We start from the raw sequence: 19615 nt of genomic DNA, 5'->3' as shown, positions 1-19615 counted from the left end.
GCCCTCCGGCTGTTACATGTTTCTCATTAAAATATGATGTGCTTTTTCTGCCCTCTGCTCACCGCAAAGGGAATATGAGGGGCTGTATTTGCTTGGAAACCATTGTGCTACTTTATGTAGAATAAAGCACATATTTGTTTGAAGTTTTCTAAGTTGTTTTTTTTGTTTGCTTAGTTAGGGTGTGGTTCTGAATATTTCAGTTTTGTTGTTTTCCTAGCAGTTTGTAATCCTCTGTACACGAGGTCTCTCTCGCAAGCCGATCTTAGCTCGGGGTGCGTATTGCCAAACCATATCCCGTAGGCGCACTAGAGCAGACGACGCCTTCAGCGAGTTAAACGGCGATTGTTGCTGAATGGTCTCTGTGAACGCAACCTAAAGATAACAAACACTCACTGTAAATGGCGATCGTTGCTGAAAGATGTCTCTGAACGCAACCTAAAGGTAACATGCACTCACTGAAGACAGGGAATAATTACGGTGAAGGTAATTGCTTAGTGCAACCATCGTGATACCGATCGTTACTAAATGTGTCAGTGAACGCAACCTGACGGTAACATACACTCACTGAAGGCGTGAAATAATTGCGGTGAAGGCAACCGAAAAAGAAAATTCAGAAAAAAAAACCACAACACAGGAGTAGAACAGATGTTTCAGTGGCATCAGTGCAGAGGTAGTTGGTGCCAATCCATTGCGCCACAAAAACATTTTCTTTTCTTTATTGCCTAACGTTTGCAAGACAGCACAAACACACACAAGACATTGATATAATAAGCTTGCCAGGGGCGGGCTTTGTCGTTGTAAAATTCCTTTAGATCCATCAAAGGTTCTACCTTTGGCAACCACTCAGGTTTATCATCGACAAACTTCACAATTTTGATAAACCAATGGAGAGCCTCGCGGAAAAAAATTCGTGCAGGACGCGCATCAGGATCACAGTGATCTCCTGCCATGCGTGAACGCCATATACCCTGGAGGACCATTAGCATGATTGAATCGTATAGAATCCCCGACGAGAGCAGTGTCCTTTAAATGCGTTATTATTCGTTCAGACAATATATCCACAATTTGTCGTCAGGTGGCGTTGCTCAGAGGAATCACGCGCCAGAGCGTCATCGGCTCGAGTTTTTTTTTTTCTGCGAAGTTTATTGCCTCAGGGCATAAAAGGAATGTTATGATGGATGAAGGGTGTGGTCAAATAAATAAAAAAAAGGTTGGCTGATGCAATGAAATCGAGGAGTGAACGATGATGCGGTCCCAGTGTCTAAACAGCATATGACTGCGGATTATGGGGGGAGAGGCCAGCGGCCACCAGGTGCCGGATCCGCATTGGCTTCAACGCTGGACAATCCCACAGTAGGTGATAAATGTCAGCTTCTATATTTCTAGACTTGCAATGGGGCACCCAGGGTGTGGATATAAATACCGAAATTGTGGCCACTTTCGGATCACTGCTGGTGTGAGGGCCACCCCAACTCTAATCGTCCGAAGCGCCACCTCCTCTGCACGGGTTAGACCGTAGGGGAGGCTTACCGTACACGGAGGTATAAGAGCACGTGTACGGCGCCGGAGGTGCTCCTTTCTTGTTAAAAGCAGGATGGCATTGTCCAATTTTATGAGGTTTGGCGATGTCGATGTTGAGTTTGAAAGGCGGGTCGCAGAATCCACTTGGCTTTGAGCACCTAAAAGATCACGCGGGGTCCATTCAATACGAATTGGATTTGGTATGCGAGCCGCTATGTGTATGTTCTGGCAGATATCCGGGCTACTACTAACTCTCCTAAGTAGCTTTTTCACCTGGAGGGAATCTTTATGTGTGATAATACGGGCCGTGGGAAGCATGGGAATGGCGGTCACAGAGCGAAGCGCCTCTTGCACTTCAAGCAGTTCCGCACAAAAAGAAGATGGAGCTTCCGGTAATTGAAATGTTGACGTCTTTTTCACTGAAGATTTGCTAGGACAGTAAACTGCTGTTATCACTTCACAGGCTTTGATGCTTGCGTCAACGTAAACTATATTAGAACCATCGGCTCGAGTTCCTCCTACGGGATATGGTTTCGTAATAACCGCTCTGCGTCATGCACTTCCTGACCTATACGGCGAATCCGCGGGAATTCTGGTGTGCTACCTCGCGTCCGGGATGAAACGCTTGTGTTGGTACCCACAAACTTTTGATCGCAATAGCATTTTTAGAGTGATCAAAGCCTTCAATCTTTTGGCTGCGTATTGATGAACTCTACCTTTTACGATATTTCGAAATGTTGTTTTCGAGTCGCTATAATGAACTTGGAGTTCGGGGTGACAACCGCAAGCACTTCTTTGGCCTGCTCTGGGGTTTGTGCTTCGTTCATCGTTGAAAAAATTCGTGTGCGATACGTTTGATCGACTAGTTCCAGAGCATAGAATCCCTTATCCTCATATTCTTGCAGCGTTGACATACGTAGTTTGTGGTAGATTTGAATAACGTTTTTCTGATGCTTGGGCTCTTGCTGCCCGACGCTGCTGGTAAATTTACGGGTGCATGTTTTTAGGTAGTGGAGGGACTGTCACTATTTTGGGTGTTGAAGAGGGAACCGACGTTAAAGAACACGCTTACCACAGTTTAAAAAAATACGCTGTTCACGAATTCATTTCGATGGGCGGGTACTGTGCCGCACCATGGCCCAGTTGTCTCTGTTGGGCGCTCGGTGCGCGTGTATCTCGTCTTCGTTCGTCTTCATATCATCTTGCGATCACTGCGAAAAAGGGCGCCTGGATGGTCGGCGGTCTCCGCGCGCCTTGTTGGATGCTCGCCAAGCATACATTGAGCTGGCTTTCCGTGCACATCTCTGGCGAATGCTCGGGCAAAACGTTTGTAGCGTAATGCTACACTACGCGGGTTAGAGTTTCGCGTTTCGCGTGAGTGTTCACCGCCCGTTATGCGCATGCGTGAGAGCCGCATCGAATTTCGGAGAAGAAGAAGAAGAAAGAGTACGAGAAGAACTCTCGCTCATCCGTAGCTAATGTTTTCGCTACATATTCGAACCAGCACCGTTGAACCCTTTTTCCGTGTTATACCTCAGCTTAGGGCAAAATTACCTCGCCGTTTAATCCATAACAACATCTTAGCAAGTAAGTACTAAACTCAAATACACATACAAGCCATGTATTTTTAAACTATATTGCTAATTCATCATTTCGCCAGTATTTACATGTCACGCTGTAATAATTAAGCAGGCACTGTATCTTAGGATGAGGTACTGGTTTGTTCCCTTCCTGTGCTGTTTGCTTTGTCGGGTTTGGTTTCAAAAAAAGATGCGCAAAACAGAAAACACAGAAACAAGAAAGACAATGACAACTGCCTATTTGTCATTGTTCTTCTTTCTTCTGTGTTAATTGCGTTCAAACAGCAAATTCAATCGAGCAAAGTTAATATCAAAAATTGCCGAGCTCTGAAAAGCGCGCTGCAAAAGGACGGCCTCGAAATCTCAAAACTGCGGCAGCATGCATCCAGAAAAATGTCACCTCATAATTCGCACCAATATTGTACGTAGACCTCACCGAATACAACATCACAAAATGTATTGGTTCCCAAGGGTTTAGGGGCGCAGTAGTGCCCATCCGCGCGCAATGCAGTTTTGAAAAGATGCTCACGTTCACTATACACCATTGCTTGCAACTTTCTCATATTGATGCTGCACTTGCGCTACAACAATTTTGTAGGATCTTTGAATATTGCACTCGAGAATTACATGGTTAACCTAGGATTTGGTGTCAGCAAGGATGCATTGCCAAATTGCTGTAGCTTACCACTACAGCACCCTCTAAAACGTAGCGTCCTACTAAATTTTGTGACGTTGTATGAGGTCAGGTCTCCGTACAATATTGGGTGCATTTATGTCCAGCAGGAGCCACTACTGGTAAATTTGCGACGCACAACTGGGCATAATCACCACTCTCTGGCCAACATTAGTTGAAAGCTATCAGAATGCAATTGAATGTAATACCCACAAACTGCACACGCACCAACTTTAGGCAGTGCAATTATGGACAATTCCGAAACCTAACGTGCGTGAACATATTTCACGTATACCAAAAAGTCAACAGTTGGACTAAGCCGTTGGCACTGTCATATATCTCATCTGTGCATAGTGCCTTAGTGCATAATTTTGTCGATGGCTCAGTGAAGACCACCTCTTCAGCAGCGGCGTTTGTAGCGCCTGGAAGCGCGTACAGCCACCGCTCTAAATTTATGCATATAATATCACCCACGGCATCTGAACTGCAGGCATAAGAGAAGCAATCCAATACATTGGTCAGCAGACCGCGAATCACTGGACAATATTCTGCGTCTCGAGACTGCGCTACAGACTATAAAAACGTACATAAAACGAAGTACATATTAGCAGTTAGTGGAGCAAATTGTTGTTCTGCGTTGCATCGAGGGGGGGCGTTGCAAGCTGCGCGGGCCATTTCAATACGTAGCATTATTTGCGTTTTCTCCCAACGTGTCGGGTAGCCTACTGGGCATGTACTAATTAACCTCCATGCCTTTATATTCTATTTATCTCTCTCTCTCTCTATCTATGATGTTTTAATTACAGTACATTAAAACGCTACCCAAGCTTATCTGTCATTAGTTACCAATTGAAAAGGATTTACATTCGACTCGAAGAACCGCCATTTCTCTCGCAGGACGCTCCATGGTAGAGAGATCTGGGCTGTGGATAGGGGCTATCATAATTTGTAATGTATTGGCAGAACACACCGTTAATAACACAGCAAACGTTCAGGGCCCAAAGTGATCCGTTCTCGAAGTGGCTGCCTTCAGCGTCTATGCATAGCTGCAACCTGCAGGTGCGTTCCCTAAACACTGCAGATCGCATGTCGTCGCTTATCATGGCGAACTCTTTTTTAATGCTCTCCCGCAGCTTTTTAACGGTGCAAAGGCTCCCAGGTTTGCAGACTCGAGATCTTATTTAACTCCATACGAAAAACTGCACGGTGTCACGTCTGGCGATTGCGTTGACGAAGGCATATGGGGCTATTCAGACCCCATCCGCATGCCCTGAAATTCGCGATGTTGCCACTTGCGAGCTTCGGCTCCGTAGTGAGAGGGGGCACCCTGTTGCTTGAATGTACAAATATAATTGCTGCTTTATGATGGTATTGCATAAGCTCCATTAGAAACCGTTATTTCAGCAGGCGTATATCGGCGTCGGATGTCAGACTCTCTTGAAAAAAGAACAGGTCGAACATTCTTTCTCTCCAAATTCCACCCCAGACAACAGTGCGCTGCTTGGTGAAAGTAAATATCAGTTGCTTTTTTTGAGGAGAAACGCGTACAGTGTTTGTTTACTTAGCTGTCCTGATTTTAGGACATCCTCATCGTTGAAAAAAATTGTGTTACCCAGGGTCTGTTTCAACCGCAGCTAGTCAGAGCGGCTGAGTGAAAGGCGCTGGGCTTCACCCTCTAAGCTGAAGTACTGGGGTGTCAGCACCCTGTACGGACTTTTTCCGTTACTTGTCACGGCTCGGCTCACCGTTGATGGCGCTACCCCCTATATCAGCCCAGCACACGTGCACGCCAGACGAGGTGAGCCTCAAAGACCCTCTCAAACGCATCCACGATTCCACGGTATGTATTTGAGTTGTCTTTCTATCCTGCCTACTCAGAGTTCCAGTATCTTGAAACTCGAGCGTTCCGCCATTTTAAAATGGCTGTGTGAGACAGTGGCCGTCGAGGAAACTTCCCCGTGAACTTTGTGCCAACATAGTGAATTGAGTTTCTTGAAATTAGCGACTAGACTGCCGCCGCTTTCTCTTTCGACCTCTAGGTTGGCATTTCAAAGCTCAGATCATCACGCCGCAGTGAAGCAAAGATTTGAAAACATAATAGAAAAATTAAATTACTGACTCAGAATAGTAAATGCAGGAGAAAACTCCGTCCAGCAATATGCAATGTCCTCCTGCGACACTCAGGACTAAGCGATGTCCATGAAAGCAGACAATATCATCTGAATTAGATAAAGTCGCATTGCTAGACGAAAATGTTCTAAGCGCTGCCGTGTAAGCGGGCAAAATGCCCAGTCCGCCGCGTCAGCGTCCACCTCGCTCCGCACGGTTGGCCTAAGATGGTCTTTGTGACGACTGCAGTAGGGTACATCTTTTGCCGCAACCAGAACTTGCCCCATCGAATGCCACACTGATTAAAACAAATACCCAGATAAGCCTACCTTGAGCTGTCGTTTGTTTGCAGGTCATGTATCCCATTTGCCGTGCTTCATGTCAATTACCATGCGCTGTTTTTTACACAGTTAGAATCGTGGATTCGGAGCGCGTTAAAACTGTACCTCGGCTCCATGGAAGAACAGACGGAGTGGCTTTGGAGTACACGAGGCTCTGAGCTCTCTTTTAACACGAGTTTGTTCTTATTGTACGGAGTTGAAAATCGAAGGGCTGCCATTAGTGTGTCCATTTCACGTAATTCGGATTTAGTGTGTAAGCACATCGAAATAGAAGCAAATCATTTAGTTAATATAACGGCCAAGGCATATCTTCGATGATTTTTCGTACTTAAACTATCGACTGCGCATATATTGCGGTAGCGACACATTGCAGGTACATGCGTCTGCAGGAATATGTCCCTCAGAGACTACTACACCTTCGGGCTAACCGCACTTGATTTGGAATAGTGTAGACTAGCGATCATGCAAGTTTCAAATTTTGTTCTTGCGGCTGCGTTGTGGCGTACATCAGTTAAACATTTGGTTTCCTTGATCTGGCCTGGCGCTCCCTAAGTTGCGGCTGTTCTCTAAAACAGTTAAATATTTGTATCCTTAGTGTTGTAACTCCACAACTATATTCTATTACAGTAAAACGATAGGACCCATGTTCGTCTCGTGTTTGTGCTATCCTGTCGCTCTGAGCTAAAGAATGTTTTTTGATGTGCCTGTTCAAAATTTAAAACTTTTTATTGGTTGGTTGTCCTGCCGCCGCTTCTCGTCTTTAAGGAGGAGACTGCTATGCAAGCCCTCCTTGGACTCTGTATGAGTTGGCGTACTGTATGCGTCGTATCCCTAGGCGCTTCTACGATTCATTATTGCAACCTGAATTTGTCCTCCGCCCTTCAAAGCTTCTTTTTAGCGAACCACTGGCTCGCACAAGGAATTACCTTTGAATGATAACTTCTTTCCTTCATGATCACGAAATATTCCGCCATGATGGAAATGCTTCAAAATTCTACTAACTCCTAAACCATAACTGTTGAATATGGTAACACGAATCACTCTATAATTGATATCATTTTGCGCTCTTTATCCGTGTATACCATTTTTGAGCATTTGTTTATTGCTGCATATGTGTTGGCCAATCTTCCGTATGTGTATGCGTAATCTTCCTTGCGAATAATGTCAAACATAGCAAAACCAAACGCTTGCGCATGGAAAGAAAACTTCAGGCGCACGGATGTCGAAACTTTGAGAGTTTGGTGAAAGTGACCATGACAGTCCTTTCCCGTCTGCAGCAATGCGTCGGTGCGCTTGAAAAATATAGGGCCTCACAAGCGCAGGAGGCATTTTAATGCAGAGACGCGTCTTTCTATATATAATACAGGGCGCCAGCAGTGAATTCGAAAAAGGCGTAAGAAATCCCCGTCAACAAAAAAATGGTGATTCCTGTAGAGTGCCGTATTTGCCGCTTGTGCGCCCAGTAAACGTCTTAGGTGGGATATGCCCCAGCGCGACCTGTAAAAAAGCCTCATTGTGGAACGTTTCCTCAGAATACAATAGAGATTGTTTCCAGTGCGTTTTCGAGCACTTGCAATCGGAAAACTTAGCACGATCGTCTTGTGCACTTTCTCACGGCAGCACTGAATTTTTTCAACTCTTTGGTATGCGTTGAAGTGCACAACATCAACACCCGTATAACGATGATCTATAGCAACCCTGTTGAGTTTACTACAGATGTGAAATTGCAAGCAAATACTTCCATCAACCAAAGCAATCAAATAGGTGTGTAAAAAGTTGGTCTTTGTTTTATTATTATCGTAGTTTCATCGATGCATATTTCGGGCTGTCTATGTATCAGTTAGCAATAAAGCTCAAGCCACAATTTTCAGGATTTCTGTGTATGTGAAGGCTTGCTTCTTGAAAGAAACGGCTCCCCTCTCACCACATGAAAATTTGTCACTGAGGGTTTTAACTAGGTTGTTATTTAACTAAAGGTAGCGGCAACGATAGTTATAGAAACATGCTCTTCATGCTTGTGTCACATGTAATGTAAGTGCAGCTTTTTTCATAATTGTATGTAGTGTCACGACAGAGTGAAGAGCCTGGCCCTGGTGCACCGGGAAACGGAAACAAGGTACCATTGGGACCGCAAGGGAATTAATATAGTTTCTTTTTGAAGCGAGCTTTACCTGGTAGGCTGTTCTGATTGGTCGGAAGGAGGCACTAGAAATTGTCAATCCACGGGTGTTTTGTTTCCGAGCTCAAGAAATTGTGACTAATTACTCTTGTGCTCTGAAGTTAGGGAGCATCATCCCAAAAAGAGCCAGCATTTGCAATGCAAAGCAAAGGATGCCCCAGAACTTCTATAAATTGCTACTTCTTAAATATGTTCTTTCGAACCTTCACTCTGGCGCCTTAATGTAGCTATAAACGAATGATTAGTTATTAGCAGTCCCAAAAAGCGCAGCCGTACTGATACACATCAAAGCGATACAGCTTTCTTAAAAAAGTATTTGAGCTGAAAGTAGGATGATGCACATTTCGAACCCAGCACCTTCGTAAATGCGGAGCAGTAGTTCTTCACACCCAGCTTAATATGAATTCTACCTGGTCAGACGTAGCTGCTGGAAGAAAACGACCAAGACCTAGAATGAAAATGGTATTGTTCAAACGTTCAAGGAAACACACCAATTTCATACATTTGGCTCCCCTTTCTCTCTTTCCACTGTCACTCCCACCTTCCTCCCTTGACTTACGGCGCGGTTCAGGAGTCCACAGAGCAAGTCTGACAGATACTGCGCCTTACCCTTCCTGTGAACTAATCATTATTAATTACGAAGGAATTAATATGAATGAAGCGCGCACTGGAGATGCCTCCCGCAGAAAAAAATCGGAGCCTGGTGCCGCGTTTAACTCAAGCCAAATAAACGGAAAACTCATAAAAACGGTCGCAGACTTGGGATAAAATTTCCTTTCGAGGCGTTCTTCTGGACAAAGCAGGACCGCCAAACGCACATTGTTGTTACTTACCAACTAACATATGGCACATACCCACAGAGGGCGATCGTCCAAGATTTTCGCAGCAGAGAATGTTATTGGTACATTTATATCGCTATGGAAGGTGTGAATACGATTACTCTTTCGAACGGAATAATCGATGAACCACCTTCTTCTTCATCGATCGGATTAACGTGTCAGCACCAGCGCCTTTACACCGATGCTCGCGCGACATTAATATCACTCTGGTTAGGTGCGCATAATATTGTACACCCCCAAACAACAACTGTCATTTTATATCGTTTTAAAATGCCATGCCGTTTCCTTCACAGGAAAACTGCTACATCCATGAATAAAATCCGCGCTACGCGCTTCGCTGGCCTCGAAATTCTCTGCAATGATCAAACAAAGTGTTTTTTTTTTGTTGCTTAAGACCAACAAACTATTTTCTAAACGACCAAGTTACTTTCGAGCGCCGTTGTGGCTTAAAATGTATATTCCATTATCTGCTGATCAGAATTTTGAAAACTCACTTGTTTATATCGCTTTGTTTTCATTGTTCATTTTATTCGTTATATTTAGTTGAGATGGGTTGGAGGCCGAACTGTACAGGAGAAAAATGCATGTCCTTCTTTTGAACCCTTTTCTGAGCAAGCAGTTTTTCAGAAACATAGAAGGTAACGTTGATGGTCTGAATTGCAGATACAATAATGTGCGATAAAATATATTGAACAAGAAAAAAAACGTTTTCTCTATTTAATGGTCAAGCAAAGGCAATAGCTTTATTGCGCCAAAAAGGCGTTCACAAATGTCGCTCAACGAAGGCCAGACTTGTAGCACTCCTGAACACACACATTGCGGCATGTTTGGCTGCACAAATTTTGCTTTGAAATTTTTTTTTCTGACGAACATGTTTTCCATGCGCAATATGTTCTTTTGCACGCACAAATACATGGTTTCTCACACATTTCAAGCCGACTTTTTGTTGGCTTTTTTGTTTTCTTTTTAGAAAAGCGTTTTGTAGCTGTGGTTGGCCGTGGTTTTCTTGCGGTAGATCGCGTCGGTTGGGTAGAGCACCGGCAGGGAGGTGGCATAGACGAAATCTTGCGCGGCGTTGATTGTGTTGAAACACGGGTAGTGGACGATGATCTATGTGAACTTGTTGTACTCTGTGTCATTGCTTTTTTAGTTGTTGCTGATGCAATACTTGCGGGGTAACTGGAGCTTGCAGTTCTTGAACCTACCGCTGTGGCGTATTGTGTTCTAGGCTGTGGGAGCTTTGAGCCACTCACGCGTGTGGACGTGTTCCACTCAATCTTCTGGCGCCTTGAGACAGCTGTGGATCCCATGACTGCTGTTGTAGATTTTGATACAGGCACACTGTGACCGATGGCAGGCTGTATATTGAAATGCAGCGGGCCATTTGACTCAGACGCAGTTGAGTGTGAAGCATTTTGATCAGTAATGGCCTTCGTTGGAAGTACGGTGAGGCAAACTGCAATATTATAAGATTGCATGTCAGATTGCATAGAAGAATATTTTAGAAACGAGGCATGACGGGGGGGGGGGGGGGGGCTGGCAACGCACGAACAGGACACGGCAATTAGGATGCAGTTAACGTATAAAAACTCTTTTGCTAATTCATTCTTACAACACACCCTGCGAGGATATTTTTGACTGTATGAACTTGTTTGGTAGCAAAGATGAGAGGAAACAGCTCATCGTCATATGAAAATGCTTGCGGGACGCCAGTAGTTTAATCCTCTGTGTACACGTATCCAGTTTGGTCAGTTGGCTCAGTTTCAGATAAAACCACATTGATGTTCCCAGCTTAAAGTGTATGTGAACAACTGATTAAAAACATGCAACCGCACGCAGTACCAACGATGGTATTCGTTTTTCTTAAGTTCAGGAAAGCGAACAAGAAAGAAAAACATATTTCGAGAGTTTCTCCTTACCTGTGGCCACCAGCATAAGCAGCCTGAACCCCACTACACAAGCAATATCCATAGTCGAGACACGCATCTCTGCACATTATCTGCCTTCCTTTTCAAGATGCGCGATCGATGCTCCTGACATACGGCCTAGAATACATTTGGGCCGAATCGGAACGTCAGCTCGGATGCTACTCTCTGGCGTGAACTGCGGTCGTGTACGTTGACGCCAGAATGAGATACGTCCAGACGTTACCGGCGCAATGTTTTCCGCTCTCTCGGGTGATATAGAAGCTGTTGCTTTTTGCACGACGCTGGCTTTCTTGCTGATTTATGCACCCAAGGTGCGATCGTAAAACACCGAGAAAGAAAACCACCAGAAGTGCTCGGTCTACATTTAAACACTCACCGGAGCTGGTTCGCAGAATCCCCAACGCTAGCGTTGCTGTCATGCAGTTCATATTTACGGCACGTGCTCAGAGTCTGCGCGAACGCTGAAGAAGTCTTCCCCACGCATAATGATGACTGGTATCTTTCTTGTGATATCAGGAATGTGGTCAGCTAGTACTGCAACTAACATCTCTTTAGTGTTATGGTCGGCGTCCTTATCCAGATGTGGAGTACGATGTCTCGCACGGTAATTATGCACTAGTGGTGTAGAATGTTACTTCTGCTATATCCGATTGGGTTCTTACTAGGTTGACAAAAAGCGTGAATTTTGAAATAGTGTACGTCATTTTCACGCCACAAAAACACGAAATGCTGTTGATATTGTATATATCTGGCAGCAAAATGTAGAAAGGACACGTGTAACTTATTTCTATGGTTATATGTGCATTGTGTGCATAATTTCTTCAAACATTAAAAAGTGCAATAATATAGGTGGCAACGTGGTATAAAAAAGTATTCGTCGAGTAACTTTCAAAAGAGAAATAAATTTCAGTGCACAGCTAGCTTATTGTAACTAATCACTAATCCGTTCCGACTGTTTTATCAGGTATTACTTACATTTCAGACAACAGAAAAACAGTGAATAGAAATGTTTGACATTCTTCCCCTGAAACTTTATTTCGCCTACTACAATGGCTAAATCTGTGAGTGCATAAAAAAGGGGTGTGTTAGATAAAAATATCTATTTTAAACTGCTTTTGATGCCCAAAATGTGTTTGGTAACTTCATAATTCATCAGTCATTGTCCCAGCGAACATTAAAGCTTTTGTAAACGAATATTTCTTACTTCCACAACCTGTCACTTCAGCTGCGTAGCGAAATCTGCTGTGTAAAGGCATTAACAGGAGCAGAACATTTCATTGAAAACAAAATATTATCGTCACTCATCGGTTAATTTACGTTAGTGGCTAGACATACTTGTAGATGAGGTTTAACACATCTTTTTACGTCGCTTTACGTTTACAGAAACGTAAAGCAACAGCGATTTTTGGTTGCAGTACAAATCATTATATTTCAAAATTACCAATTTATTATACTAGGCACAATTGTGTAAAACGTGTGGGACAACTTATTTCCTAAACTGCAGAAATTTTTTGGCACCATTGATGTTTTTCAATTGCGCCTCACGTCTGGAATGCAATAAATAGTGGCTATGTACATGCAAAGTAAATAGATTTATTTACTTTTTTGGCTCGCGGTGCGCAAAAGAAAAGTGAGACGTGCGACGCCATTGAAACAGTTCATTTTTAAATTCTCGCTTTGAGAAGCTCGGCAGCTCGTGTGATCAGAGGTTTGGGTTGCATAAACTACTGCCGAAGCGTTCGACTTCAGACAGTTTTGAAAAACCGGGAGCCCCTTCAAAGTAAAACAAAAAAAGAAAAGGCGATTTTGCAGTGCCATATTCGAAAACAATTAGGTGAAGGTTTAACCCTACTAAATTTATGTAACGAAAGCAAAAGGGGTGGCTAGTTTAGCTCAACCCGCCTGTCTTCTCTGTGCCCCAGCCTATAGGTGACCTACGTCCACCGGATGATAGGGTCCGGCCCTTCGTCTTCGCAACCTCTGAGACGGAGACAGCTCAGACAGATCATGAGGCGTGTCGCTTGGGTAACCCATGATTACTGCTGTCGTTCAACTGTCGAGAGCAGCTGCGGTCCTGCATCGGCTAGCGCATTTAACCGGCAAGAAGACCTTAACCAGGCACTGGACTTCTCCACTTAAGTAAGCATCTGACCGTTTCGATGCGTGAGAGCCCTTCCTTTTTATTTTCAACAGTAGCAGTGCCTATCTAGACACGGCAAGCGCATCAGATCCGGCCTAGCTCCAGTTAGGGGACGTCATGAGTGTCACATGCCCTCGGTTTCGGCTGTAAGCCGGCGCTAGCAACGGCTGTTGAGTGACATAAAAATTTTTGTGACTTCTCATCGCTTCAATGTAAAACACCTGCGCACAGCGCACACGACGATGAAGCTAGCAGGGAAGTAGTAAATGTAAAAGAGTATTTTCGTTGCACGCTATCGCAGCGTCGCCATTGTTCAGTCAACCTTATGTTTTTCTCATTACCAATTAAATAATCAGCAAGAGCTCTAGGAGCAAAGCTAGGATAAATAAATTTTTTGCCTGACTGTGACCTACCGAAAGCCTGAAGGGTGGCTGCTGCTGGCCCTACTGGGCTGGGAATGGTAGGCTCTAGCCTTTTGCAGCGAGGGCTCGCTTTACACCTACGGTTGTACCTGTTTTAGGCCGTCATTGCAACAGCCACCGCTGTTGTTGCGGACAACCGCAGTTGCGACACGTGTCTTTCTTTCTCCCTATTCTTTTTTCTTCAATATTTTCTCATCTGTCCGCACGTGGCAGCAGAGGTGGCTACAGAACCAGTAGCAGGCCCGTGTATTTTCTTTTCCTTCTTACCTAGAGTCGCATTATTCACACATCAGCCGAAAACCATTTTCCTCATGCGGCATTCATTAAAGATGTTTTACTGAATCGACACAAAACTTTAATCATATTGTCTTATTTAAGCGAAAGCTTCACTTTGGCTGATATAACAGGTCCGGTAAATTGGTTTATAGGAAATGAAAGACGTCGTACATGTCACACTTTTCACTGAGACCTGAACCCCACCAAAGGAATGAGTGAAAGGTAGGAAGGAACGTGAAATATGAAAAGAGGAACTGTAGCGGAAGTAGACGGAGAAATTGTGACTAGTGGAGGGTCGTTAACGTGAACAGATATCTCAGAGCACGCGGACGCCTATTCGTCTCGCCGCCATCAAAACGCAGTTGCCGGTGGTCGGTCCCTATATAGAGCGGATGCTTTCGCCACCCAGCCGGCGAAAAAACGATCTGTATTGGCGTCCGCCTCATTTCCAGGGCTGCCGAGAGATCCGGCGCGCAAATTAATTAAAATGTTCATACATGTGTAGGGGATCTTATTAGGAATTTTGAGGGTTGATTGTGCAATTCTACCCTGGGCAGTGTTGTGTATGGCAGTTTGGATTCGCGGATGATAAAATTTCAAGGGGGCACTTTATTTCACTAAAGTACGATGAGACGAAAGCCTATATTCCGCAGTGGTCTGAAGACCTGCACTTCACTCCAAATTTCCTCTCTTCCATTAAGGAGCGGGTAAGTTGTCCGCGAAGAATTGTGACAGATACTCCGCGTTTTCATTCCTGTAAACGAATTTGAAACGCCTCTGATTCCTGCTTTACTGCGTGTTCCACTGTATACTGTCTGGTGCGGCGCTCCAGGAAGCGCTAAGTGAAAGACGCAGCAGCGGATGTCTTCAACGAATGCTAGGCGGAGTCAGCTGCATATATGCGTTAATACGCCATGAGGAGATGTGATGTCGTAGTTAGGTCAGTTACTGGTATTAGCCACAACTGGATGTTACGTCATATAGGCATCACACCTGGTCATGACGTCACAGTCATCTCTGTCATTATCAAAATCGCTGTCAATATCACTAACAACGACAATCAATATCGGTACCTATCAATCACGGACCAAAGTTCCTCACTGAGAGCTTAAATGTAAACAGCCGCCGTGGCCTCTGTGGCAACCCCGTTGGCATGACGCTAGAAAGGAGAAATGGCAAGTCGTGACAAAGGCAGGATAATTGAAGCTACAGTGTCACCGAAGGAACGCCAACAGCATGAGCCATTAAATGTTTTCGCTTTACTATCAGTCTGTGATTTTGTAATGATGGAAGCAAAGGCTGCCTCCAGAGACATAGCTGATGTGCATACATAGATGGAGGGTCAGAGTGCTATGGCGTGTGTTTCCGTAACCTCTGCCACTCAGCAGCATTGGCGTATAAAACGTACTGTTGCTGCATATAATTCTGACGGTGAGCGAGAGCTCTGGCCATCCTCCTACACCTGTTATGTATAGATTCATGTTTTGGGAAGGGGTTTAATGGTGAGCCGTTTCCTAGTCAGGGGGGTAAGTCTTTTGGTTCATCTATATCAGGTTTCCTTCTTGCTTCAAGTCTGAGGAAGATACATCTCCTTATTTTAGTTTTCATTAGCCATGAGACCTGTGTCGCTACGAGGGTGGCTCAGAGGACCTCGAGTGTGTTGTCAATGCCGAGTTGGAGAAATTATTTTGTAGGTATGTAGCGAGGAAACCTTAGTGCCACTTTGACTACTTGTCTGATCAGCCACTCTAACTTGCTCTTTTATTCGGCATAGAGCTGCAGATAGGGCACTGAGTAGATGCAGCGGCAAAGAACAAAGGCCTGGCCTAGTCAGCACTGGTACTCCTCCCCTATGCCCGTTCTCCTTCTGGAGATTCATTTAATTACTCGGGCTGTCTGATGGGTAGTGGTAAATATCTATTGATGGTATAAACATTTGTGTTATTGCTCTGAATGAAGATGCCAAATCCCTCATTGTCTTATTTCTTTTATGGGTTGACAAAAATAGGATTCTTCCCATCGACGCTGACACGGATTCATCACTACCACAAAGCGACTAGGCAGCTAGCGGTCACAAAACCAGCGACAAGGATTCAGGCCCAACCCCTTGGCTCAACAATACGGTAGCCTGTCATGGCTTTTCACTGCGCTCATTGAAATAAGTTTATTTTGCGCTGCAAATCTCAAGCCAGCTGAAAATTTTGAAGCCCAGAAAAAATTGCGGTACCACATGGCACGGAATGCATTTAGAAGTAACGGTGAATATTTGCGAATATATTTATACTGCTGTGTTCAACGAGGCATTTCTGATTTTGTGCGTTACTTCTGCCTGCCATATGTTTGTGGGAGTTCTAAGGGCCTGCGGCTTCTCTCTTAGAGCCGGGCGCCACTCCGCTAGCTCGAGCTACATCGAGGGTAACGCAGATGTGCTAACCGTGGTCCAGGCAAGGGCCCAAACTATTTATTTTAATTTCCCATGTGCTCTTGCTTCAAAAAGCCGAAGCTTAGGCTTGCGCTTATCTGGCTGCTTCTTTGTTCCTCTCGCTGCAACCGCAGCCGTGGCTGCCTCTACAGTACCGAGGGGAGGCAGAAAGAGGGCTACCTGCCGGGCTTCATTGTTTTCTCTAACCCGTGACCACTCCGCAGCAGTTTCCAAGGAAAGCGGCCAAAAGGGAAAGTGACAGCTTGCAGTGAAAACGAGGGAGAGGATATCAGCGCACTCCCATTGTGATGAGTAAGGTACCCTTCATCTACAACTCCTATTTCGAAGTTTGCGGCTTTCAGTTACTCTTACGCGCACATATTTTGTGTCGCGTCTCCAGTCATCCGAGTCCGTGTTCCGGGTCCTGACTACGGTGGATCTATTTACGTGATCTTTAGAGCAGGTTCTAGGCATCAGAGAAACCCATCAGCATACTAGTCCTTCATTCATAAACCTTTATTCACAAGGATGTCCTGAAGCCTAGAGTGGAAGCTGGAAGTTTAGGTGAGGTTGAGGGCGCCAGACTCCGTCATGAAGTCTAGCAGGGCACTAAGCTTGCGCTTGAATCGGTAATAGAGGCTGTCCAGTCTTCGTATGTCTGGATGTGGTGACCGAATGTGTAGTGGGCGTGGAGGCTCGTAATGCCAGGACTGGTCAAGATCAAGTGATTGAGGTCAATGGAGTCAGCAAGGTAGTTGAGGCAGCCGATCCTGGTGCGGCGCCATCAGCTCAGCATGTCCGGTGTTTATGCTGTACCGGCTCGCGGCCTGTGAGTGAGAACTTGGGCAGGGCGAGAAACAACGAATGGAATCGGAGCAGCAAAGTCCGGGACAAGGAAAAGTTTTTGTGCAAAGAGGTTTATTTCACCTCTCTTGATGCGCCACGATAACTCAGTTTTTTTCAGAAAATTTCAAAAACGGCCGCCTCCTACTCAGACTGGTGACATCCATGCTTATAACTCACTTGTACCCATATTTTGAAACATTTAGTTATATTAAAACGATGGCAGAGGTACTCTCAGACGAGTGTCATAGATATTGTGGTTGAGTAAGCGGAAAGCATTTTTGAGAGCTTTTGTTAACTGTCGCCTCACGATGAATGGCGGGGAAACAGCCAGTACAGAACACATCAGCATTTTCTGCGCTCTGTCAATTTCGCTCCTTATACTATCACATGTTTTCACTCGATAGGACACAGCCTGTTAAAAAGAAGAAATCAATAACTGGTACGGAGATCAACAAACTGTTTTACATTTCTCTCTGGCAGGATTTTCAGTTGTCACGCATGGCTCTTGTACCACTGTCTACACAGAAAAGTGAACAATCAAGCTTAGCCATATCAAGATATCAGTGATGACAGGGCTGAGAAAATGCAAATCAATAGCCGCAGCTGACGAACCCGATCCGTTTATGGTCTTACAAGCAGCTTCTGCAGCTGTGAAACGAAGACCACACATGAATTCAAGCACGATTTGCAAAGATAAGCGTTACGTCTGATAAAGTCATTTTCGATGTCAGCAAGCATACAGCTCAAAGATGAGATGACCGTCTGGAAGCATTAGACTACGTACCTGCCCTGAAGGTGCAAGGTGTAAGTGTGCTTCGAGGACAAAGGTAACTCTTTTCTGTGTTGCATTGTGCAGTGTAGCACTTCATCTAGCATATTTATTGAAGCCTACTTCAGTTCAGGCAACAAACCTCGACTGATGAAAAGAAAAACAATATTATCAACTTACGCACCGGAGCTCGGGTTCATGTTGTTCGCTGTAGAGGACATTCAACTTGCTGTGGAAGAAAAGTTTTAAAACGAGTACGTTTTTGTTAGCTTGTCAGTTTGTACAGAAATGGCGCACCTAAAAAAATTGCCCTTTGAACGCGTAAATCTTATTGGGCTACAAAGACTTACAATGTGCTCTCCATAGTGCTAAAACGACGTTGAGAAATACCTATTATATGCACGGCATCAAGTATACATATAAATGGCTTCACGTCTGCGTTTCTCTCAGGCAGCATAAAATAAATTTCAAGACAACAAGCAAAAGCTTCAGCAGAAGTGGTACTGAACTTTACGTCACGCTATATTCATGGAAAACATTTGTATAGACCAAATGTTTTCAGCGAGCATTTAAAACATTCCAAGCAACAGGCGAACACAATTGAAAAAGTGCGAACAAAAGCTCGTGATTTAAAAGGTCATCAAATATAAGAGTAGCATTTAGAGTCATCTACCTGACAATGTTGCTAATATTGCTGACGTTGCAGGCATGCTATCAAAAATAACTTGAATCATCTGACATCCGATGGGTTTTATCTTTCTTTCCTTAATGTTGAAAACATTTTCTTGTCTACGTCTTTGCAACCGTTATGTTGCAATCCCACAGCATATACGAGCATACCCGAACTGTCGATCTGTTGTGCTGGGCAGGCAGAGCTTAAGATCGGATTGAATACCTTCGCAGCAGTTATTGAATTGGTGAGACCTGTTATAAATTTATTTGGCAAAGTTTAAATATCTGAATCATCACAAAGAGAAGTGGGTTCTGTTTCCAAAATTCCTGTTTGAAAGCAGAAACCATATGTAGCAAAACAAATTTAACAAAAATCACAGCTACATTGGGTCAATGTGAGAGACATAAACAGCAGCAAATGATGTAATCATTATGGAGTGTTGCTGGCAGCCGCTGGCGAAAGGACTTACAACTTAGTACTGCATAGGAAGATCTCCTGTTATTTGTGTTCGCTCAATGTCGCCGATACTCGGCTTTATAATTTTCTTTGTAGAAAATATGCACCGATATGTATATCAAATCACTCCAGCCACTCGCATCTATTTCCACAATATTACAGTTTATTCTGATCAAAGATTTGGCTTTTTTTTGTTATGTTCTTAATAATATGTTTCTTTGAGTTTTCTAAATTTAGCAGTGAGGACAACCGTGGGTGTTGCGGACGTGTGCGCAGTGTGGATGCCACGAGTCGGAGACGAGACATGCTCGGCTACATCTTCCTGTGCGGTACTAAGTTTTAAGTCTTTTCGCCAGGGGCTGCCAGCAACGCTGAATAATGATTACATCATTTGCTGCAGTTTATGTATCTCACATTGACCCAATGTACTTGTAATTTTTC

This window comes from Amblyomma maculatum, chromosome 10 (assembly GCF_055883805.1).
Source record: "Amblyomma maculatum isolate TAMU_Amacu chromosome 10, ASM5588380v1, whole genome shotgun sequence".
Lineage (NCBI taxonomy): Eukaryota > Metazoa > Arthropoda > Arachnida > Ixodida > Ixodidae > Amblyomma > Amblyomma maculatum.
This window is presented reverse-complemented; position numbering follows the sequence as displayed.